The sequence below is a fragment of the Cupressus sempervirens genome, chromosome 7 (genome assembly GCF_028749045.1).
Source record: "Cupressus sempervirens isolate cs-2001-9-10 chromosome 7, ASM2874904v1, whole genome shotgun sequence".
Classification (NCBI taxonomy): domain Eukaryota; kingdom Viridiplantae; phylum Streptophyta; class Pinopsida; order Cupressales; family Cupressaceae; genus Cupressus; species Cupressus sempervirens.
In genome coordinates, this window is record NC_143124.1 from 29,486,333 (window position 1) to 29,494,638 (window position 8,306).

Below are 8,306 nucleotides of genomic sequence, written 5' to 3' on the forward strand. Positions count from 1 at the left end.
TGGAGTTCCCCATTCTTTTATACTTCGGTGACTAATGTACAAAACGAGTACCAACTTCTCGTGTATTTATTGGTTTCATTTAGGTCAACGGATTGCTATAGTAAAAGAATAGCTGTCCTATCTCATGGATAAGAAGATTGCTATTTTAGAACTAAGGAGGTTGGAGTAATTAGATCAACAACCTGGGGAATCAATTTAATACATGGTGCCGTTTATAATTCGTCTTCTCAGAGTTCCCATTCATTAATTAATGAGGTAGTTCAGCTGAATCACATAAGTCGTTTTCTCTTGTTTGAGTTATTAATTGGGGTTCCGTTGGAGGACAAATGATATTATATAAATAAGCTTCTGGATTGGATGCTTGAGCGGATAGGAATGAGTGTGAACCAAAACATTAGAAAACAATTCTGTTCCCATTTTCTTGCTGATCTTTGGTTTCTTGGGAAACTTGTCGAGCAGCCATGAAAGCATAGTTTGGATAGAGGTTGTAGGTGCAGATGTTGTGCTGGGAATAAAATACGAGGGTTTGGTCATCTTTTCTAGGTTTTTCTTTTTGATCGTGATATTTTCTTGGTTGGCAAGTTTCTTATGCAAGAAAACCATCCGTGGAAGAAATTGTTTATAATATAAGGATTTCAAGGGCATAGTTTGATTTAAGCTATAGTTGGTCCGTTTAGGGTAAGGTCGCATGGAGAGGGAGCAGGCGCTTCTATCAACTGAGATTGTGTCTAGAGGGTTTGAGAGCTCTGGCCCCAATGCCGGATTTCAGACATTCTCAGTCAGAGTTCGTAGAAAACTGCCTGATTTCTTGGTCTCTGTCAATCTCAGGCATGTCAAGTTAGGATACCATTACTTAATCAGTAATGCTCTCTATTTCTTAGTACTTGTTCCCCTGTTGGTGACATTCAGTGCAGAAGTTGGGACACTGAGAAGTGATGATTTATGGAGGTTTTTGGATCAGCCTAGCTTTGATCTAGTAACGGCCATATGTGTCTCTGGGCTGCTTGGATTCATTGCTTGTGTGTGCTATATGTGTAGTTCAAGGTCCATTTATTTGGTGGACTTTGCATGCTACAAGCCTTCTGATGAGTTCAGAGTAACAAGAGAATATTTCATGTCCCACTCTAAGAATTCAGGCCTTTTTGATGATAAGAGCCTTGAGTTTCAAAGGAAGATTCTAGAGAGGTCTGGCCTAGGAGAGCACACATACTTTCCAGGAGGCATTTTGGCCTCCCCACCTAGGCTGACCATGAAAGAAGCTCGTGCTGAAGCAGAGATTGTTATGTTTGGTGCCTTGGATGAGTTGTTTGAGAAGTGTAAAGTGAGGCCAAAGGATATTGGGGTTCTTGTGGTGAACTGTAGCTTGTTCAATCCAACACCATCTCTGTCCGCCATGATTATCAACCATTACAAGATGAGAGGCAACATTTTGAGCTTCAACTTGGGAGGAATGGGTTGCAGTGCAGGGATCATAGCACTTGATCTTGCACAAGACATGCTTCAGATTCATGGTAATTCATATGCTGTAGTTGTGAGCACTGAGAACATTACACTGAACTGGTACCATGGTACAAACAGATCCATGCTTTTGCCCAATTGTTTGTTTCGCATGGGAGGTGCTGCTATTCTCTTGTCCAACAAGAGAAGAGACAAGAGGAGATCAAAATACCAGCTTTCACACATTGTGAGAACTCATAATGGACAAGATGATAGGAGTTATGGGTGTGTTTTCCAAGAAGAGGACTCCAATGGGAGCAAGGGCTTGACAATATCCAAGGAGCTCATGGCAGTTGCAGGCCATGCACTTAAAGCCAATATAACAACAATGGGTCCATTAGTACTTCCTCTATCAGAACAAATCCTCTTCTTTCTTGCACTCTTCTCAAAAAAAGTACTCAAGATGGCTGTAAAGCCCTATATTCCAGACTTCAGTTTAGCTTTTGAGCACTTTTGTATCCATGCTGGAGGCAGGGCAGTGCTTGACGAGCTGCAGAAGAATTTATCACTGTCAGAGCAACACATGGAGCCATCAAGGATGACTCTTCATAGGTTTGGCAATACATCTAGCAGCACACTCTGGTATGAGCTTGCATACATGGAAGCAAAGAAGAGAGTTAAGAGAGGTGACAGGCTTTGGCAGATAGCTTTTGGATCTGGGTTCAAGTGTAACAGTGCAGTTTGGAAGGCCCTCAGGACCATTAAAAATCCCACAAATAATCCATGGCTGGATTGCATTGACAACTACCCAGTTCAAATTCCAGAGTTCCAAAAGATCTGATGCATGCAGATGGGCTGCTTGTTCTTCTCCAATCTCTTGAATCTCTATTTCTAGACAGCCCATCCTTAGTGACTTTGTGAATTGATTCATGGGTGCTCAATTACGTTAGTTTATGCATGTAGTATAGGTGATCTCTCTAGGTTATGATCATTCTCTACACTATATTATGTTTTCCTAGCACATAAGTCTAGTAAAATTATTATTACATGCAGTATTTCTGTCTTAGGCTGCATGGCACATTATTATAGAGTTGTAATGGGTGGCTTGTTTTGGATTTAACCGTCTTGGATCAACATCTGAGTCAAATTGTATGTATATATTCTCTTTTCCGACATGGCCTTGTCACCAATAAATAGGCTAATTATTCAGTAAGAGATAGCAGGTGACATCCATATCGTTGATGTAAATAAAATTATCTTAAAGTTTGTATCAGATCTTCTTTCACTAACTTGAACAGAGTTTCTCTGTGAAGAAACAAGTGGATGATTGAAGCTTGTTTTGTTGAGGAATATTGATAGTAATGTCAGAACAATTATATGGTTTAAACTTGTTTAGTGAATTCAGTATGCGCATTGAAACATTGCAGGAAGTACGGTGATTCTTGACAGTTAAAACAACTTTTATTCTTGTATTCTCATTCTGATGATAGATAATACACACTAAAATCTTCACTCAAATCTAGGAATAATGGTACACATTTTGCATTAATTCTCTCCTAGGAGTGATTTTACGTGTGGTGCTTTATTAGTCCCTACTAAGGCAGGGAACTTATTTTTTCTTCCCCCCTCACACGACTTATTTTTCTACAGAATTTTTTTAAAAGAACATTGAATGCTATGCCGCACTGTTGTCCATATAAATGCACAGCAACTTCAGACTATTTTCATGACGCTGAAAACATATAAAAATTATTGTTTTAATAGTTCACTTTTAATATATATTAGTCAATGTATGGACATTAAATTAATTTCTAAAATATCTAAAAATATCTAGTTTCTTAAATTATAAAAATATCTAGTTTCTTAAATTATTCATATATATTTGGAAATTTAACATTATATAGTTGAAAATATATAAATATGTATTTTGCATTTCATTTTGATATATTTTTCTTATTTTTAACCTTTTATTATGATTATATTGATTTTAGTTTTAATTCATTTTAAATCTAAATTAAAATAAATTAATTTATATAAGTAAATTAATTTTAAAGAAACTTAAAATTTATAATATTAAATAAATGATTCAATTTTAATTCAAATTCAAGTTAAAATATGTTAGTGTATATATGCTTGAAAATATATACATATTTATAAAATATTGATATTGATAGATTTCTAACTTTTGTCCACTTAAAATTTATTGATTTTCTTCCAATCAATTCAATTAAATAATTAAACTAATTCTAATGATGAAGATAGTTCAAATTTATTCTATTTTCTTGGCAAAATTAGAGGAAGCTTTTCAAAATTTACACCTTAAGTTAATTTTATAAGTGTTCTTATTTTATAGAATAGTTGAGGCATGGTAAGTTAATTTTTATTTTATTTTTTAAATTCAAAAATCAAAATAACATACAAACACAAATATTTTATCCTTGTTAATTAATTTTTATAAGCTTTTCATGATTACATTTTTTTTTTCTTTTTTTTTAGACTGCAGGAATCAGTGCAACACGACTCCCCTATAAACTGCAGTGCGCCTGGTAAGCTTTTTAAAATTAAACTAAATATTGATTTTTTTAAATTACATTTTTATTGGCATTGTTATATGAAATTAGCTAATGATACTTGTTCATTAAATTAATTTATCTAACAAAATGGATTGCTTGCACTTACATTTAATAATTTATAACATTAAAAAATCATCAAATGTTTCACTAATAACACAAGGTAGGGACTTGAAATATCCCCGACAGGATATTTGCCTCTTAAACACCAAAATACTAAAACTTCAATGATTAGGCATTTTGTCAAACAATTAGCAAACAGGCTCTGATGGCTCTTCCCTTGAGACCTCGGAAGACAATACTAGACTGTGGTATTTTCAAATATATTTGGCATTCACATGAGGAAGAAGAATGTAACAATTTGCCAACAATAGCAAGTTAAATGGAAATGATAATGCCGACAGTATTCTATAACAGGGCAGCTAATATCAATTCAATGGAAATGAATATCAGATCTGGTTAAAGCACGAATTTGGTCTGCTACGATTAGTTGATTTATTCATATTCTTTTTACAACCAATTGACAATAAAGAACCTAAGTCCAAACTTCTATTTTAAAGGCTGATGGTAGATTCCAAAATTGAGGCGGGTCCAGAGTGGATCGTATTTAACTCAGTCTTGGCCTTGTTGAATTTTGGCACTGCATACCAGTAATTTTCCCCTGAACGTCATCAAATGACTATGGCTGGAAATTGGACACAACTTGCTCTTGATTTACGCCTTCTAGGGTTATGTATATCTTGACTTTATCATTTTCTTGATCCGGCTAAATGATCCAACTGTTGTGTAGGAAATATCTGAAGTTCTTGCAGTGGATGTTTGTATGGGTGTTGCTTTGATTTGATTGCTTTCCTCTGCCGCACGCTGAGTCTTCAATGTTCTCCATATCTAGTTAGAAACATAGTAACTGATGCCGCCAACCCACTACCCTCAAGTCGAGCCCATGCACCACTTCTTCAATTTGGAATGTCGATCCAACCGGGTTCTAAACCGATACGGGTGCTGAGTCGTGGAATGCAAGATGAACTGCAATTGCCAAGACTTGATCCTGATCTTTGTATATCTCTCCCACGGACTAATACAGATGGTTTACTCCATGATTCGTTTGCCCAAATTACCTTCCTTGAAACCGGATCGAAATGATCCCTAATTTATTTCGCTGTCTATAACTGTGTCCTCCTGGCTTGATTAAAGAAGACCAAGCGATGTAACAGGGACCCATTGTTCCCGCTAAAACCTTGGTACAAATTTACACAAGTCGTCTTGTGCGCCTAGAGAAATGACTTGCGGCAAATCGTGTAGCAGACGGGTATTTATCTTGTCGGCTTGATCATTTTGTACCCGGCATCTCCTTCCTGGTCTTAGCAGGTTGTTACTCAATACAGTCCCCGTTCCATGTAATTTTTCCCTTCCAAAAAGTGACCAAAACGTATTGGAAAGAGGCGCCCTGAATCCAGAGACGGCAGCACTCGGGTGGTGAAGGGAGAATACTGCCTGAACAATAAATTTTGATTGGACACTGGGTGTCTTGCTTATCACTTCGAAAATTCCGAATTGAATGTTATAGACCCTGCTTGGATTGGCTTGTAATTTCCTTTGAAATTCGAACCCTTCTTGACCTGTTGATCTGAATCGGATCCTTGTCTTTTTAAACTCTCTTCCCGACTTCCTTCCGAATTTCCTCTAATACTGCAATTAGTTAATCCCTTTCTAACTAAACCTCCAATGATCAATGAATCGCAAGATTTGGCCTTAGGCCACAGATTTGTCCCTGATGAAATGACTGAATGTCACCTCCAATCTGCAATAATTCGGATGATATTTCACACCCTCAAAATCGCGTACCAATTGAGAGTTATCGTTCTCAATGGCCAACTGTGACAATTGCCGAAAACCCTAGGTTTCCACAATGCACCTGTGATTGAATCACAATCTGAAAAATCAAAAGAGATAATCAACTGCCTGATTTGAATGGAGCCCCGGGGTGCCTATTTATTCTTTTTTCTCCATCCTCTCCAGAGACTTCTAGAACAATTTTGATCTTATCCCTCAAGTGACTTTATTAAATATTTTCCAAGTCACTTTATTAAATACAAGGTCATCTTTTAATATTTATTTATTTAATTAAAATAACTAATTAGTCGTCCTTGGACAACCATTAATTAAATTAATTAAATCGAACTGTCACCAGAAAATTGGGGACATGACAGTCCGCCCTTCCTGAAATTGCTTGTCCCCAAGCAATGGCTGAACCATGAACCAATCAGTCTGCCTGGATACCAAATGTAAACCTGTGTATCATCCCAATCCGTATCATACTCCCGTGGAGAAATCATCAATACCTGTAGTTGAGAAACTATGCTCAATATCCAAACAACTGACAACTCTGATGGAATCATCTGAAAACCAACTGTAGATGTCAGTAGAAGAAACCATTCTGCGGAACTCAAGCCAACTGAAACATCAACTCTATCAAAACTCAAACCCCCGTCAGAATGACACTTGCACCCAACTGCACTATAGATATGACAACAGCTATAGGTACCTGACTCACTGCCATCAAATCCAATCTCTGAAAAAATGCTCCGAGTGTGTCGATGCTGCAGGCTGAATAACTTGCTACTACCACTTCTTTTTTCGAAAGAAGGTGCCAATCTATCCCCTAATGGATGATAAGAAACTGGAGCCAATCTACATCTGCATAAAATAAAATCTTCTATCTCTGTGTCAAAAGGAAAATGATGAGCGTACCCTACCGTATAATGCCGGTAAGATCCTCCAAATTCTGCTGCTAGCTCATCATCACTAAACTGGAAATCAACAGATGGCTCCATTTTTTGACTCCAAGTGACTGTAGGCTGGACAGGGTCCCGTGCATTTTGCTCAACAAACCTCTCCTCGAAATCCCTGTGAGGTAGCATAGTAGAAAGGACCCCTATAATCTTCTCAACCAATCTGCAAATAACACTAGTATCTTGGATGAGAACACCTTCTGTCACCTTATGCGAGTCTAACTGGACACACGCACTATCCAACAAATACTTCATGAACGGTTCAGTGCAGTACAAATTATATGAGGAAGCATCAATATACTTCCCTGCACACCACAACTGATCCTCCTGTGAAGGTGGCATACTCCACTGTACCACACTATCAACTAACTGAGAAGAATCAATCTGGAAACTTGATTCTGCCGGTATCCCGAACTCATTGGGACCAACTTCTTCCAAACCCTGAACATGTATTTCAGTCTCAACAATAAGCTCCTCAAAAGCTACTGTAGGAGTGTACTTACCGTCATCTACCTCAGTAGTCAAATGAATTAGGTCTGGGGCTGGTTTTGACCGCAAATGCTCCAACTCCACGGTCGCCTCCTTCAACTGAAACTGCGACTTCTGTAGATCTCGCTGTGTGTCCTCTAATGCCTCAGTAGTCGCTATGAGCTCTTGGGAAAGCTTACTCACCTCCTCTTCACGATCCAAAAGGGCCTCATATGCTGTACTCCCCCACTCGACCAAGTGATCACGGTCGGCTACCAATCGTAAGTAATCCTGCTTCAAAATCCGAACAGCTTCACGCAAGGCATGAATCTCTGCCAAAGAAAAGTAACCACCGCTTGGCTCATCCATCATAGAAGTACCCCAACCAGTAACAGCCAACAACTGATGAGCAGTATCAAAATGCTCACAAGCAATAGTAATGTCTCGCTCACTAACTTTCAACTGGCTAACCACATGATGGCTCTGGCTGAACTGTCTCCAACAATCTTCTTCTGGAGCTCTTAAAGGAGTATCCTCAATATTAACATCCATATCTCGTGAATCATCTCCAGGGTCCATATCAATATCCAAATTGTCAAAAATTGTAGTATTGATGTCCAGCTCTTCTGTACCCAAAGAAACTGTCAAAGAAACTGTGTCTTCAAAATTGTCCATTTCATCCTCCTGGATGTCATCAAGGCCAAAATGATCCTGGGACTTATCTGTACATGCTTCCAAATATGAAAAATCTTCAACACCCCTCAGCAAGAATGGTCGTCTACATATATGAACCAAGCCCAATACCGGTGTATAAAAACTAATACCAACATCGGAGGTTCTGCTGGCACAAGGGAAGACAACACCGTATACTCTGCTGATCGAATCCATGATAGCATCCAAATAATCACGGCTACCATAAAGTGCTCTCCAGTCAACTAAATCCCAAATGCCCCTGAAACATTCTTGAGTCCATATTCGTAAACAAGGAACAGCTGGTAACTCAAGCAAACTCCTTACCTGAGTAATGTGACCAATACCA

At 38.1% G+C, this 8,306-nt stretch overlaps 1 pseudogene across 1 annotated transcript; it reads left to right on the forward strand.

Annotated features, from left to right (window-relative positions):
- Positions 1–331: 331 nt before the first annotated feature.
- On the forward strand, positions 332–2,710 carry LOC149545268 (3-ketoacyl-CoA synthase 10 pseudogene; annotated as a pseudogene). Its single transcript, XR_016353555.1, has one exon. The product of XR_016353555.1 is annotated as a 3-ketoacyl-CoA synthase 10 pseudogene (transcript).
- Positions 2,711–8,306: the final 5,596 nt, after the last annotated feature.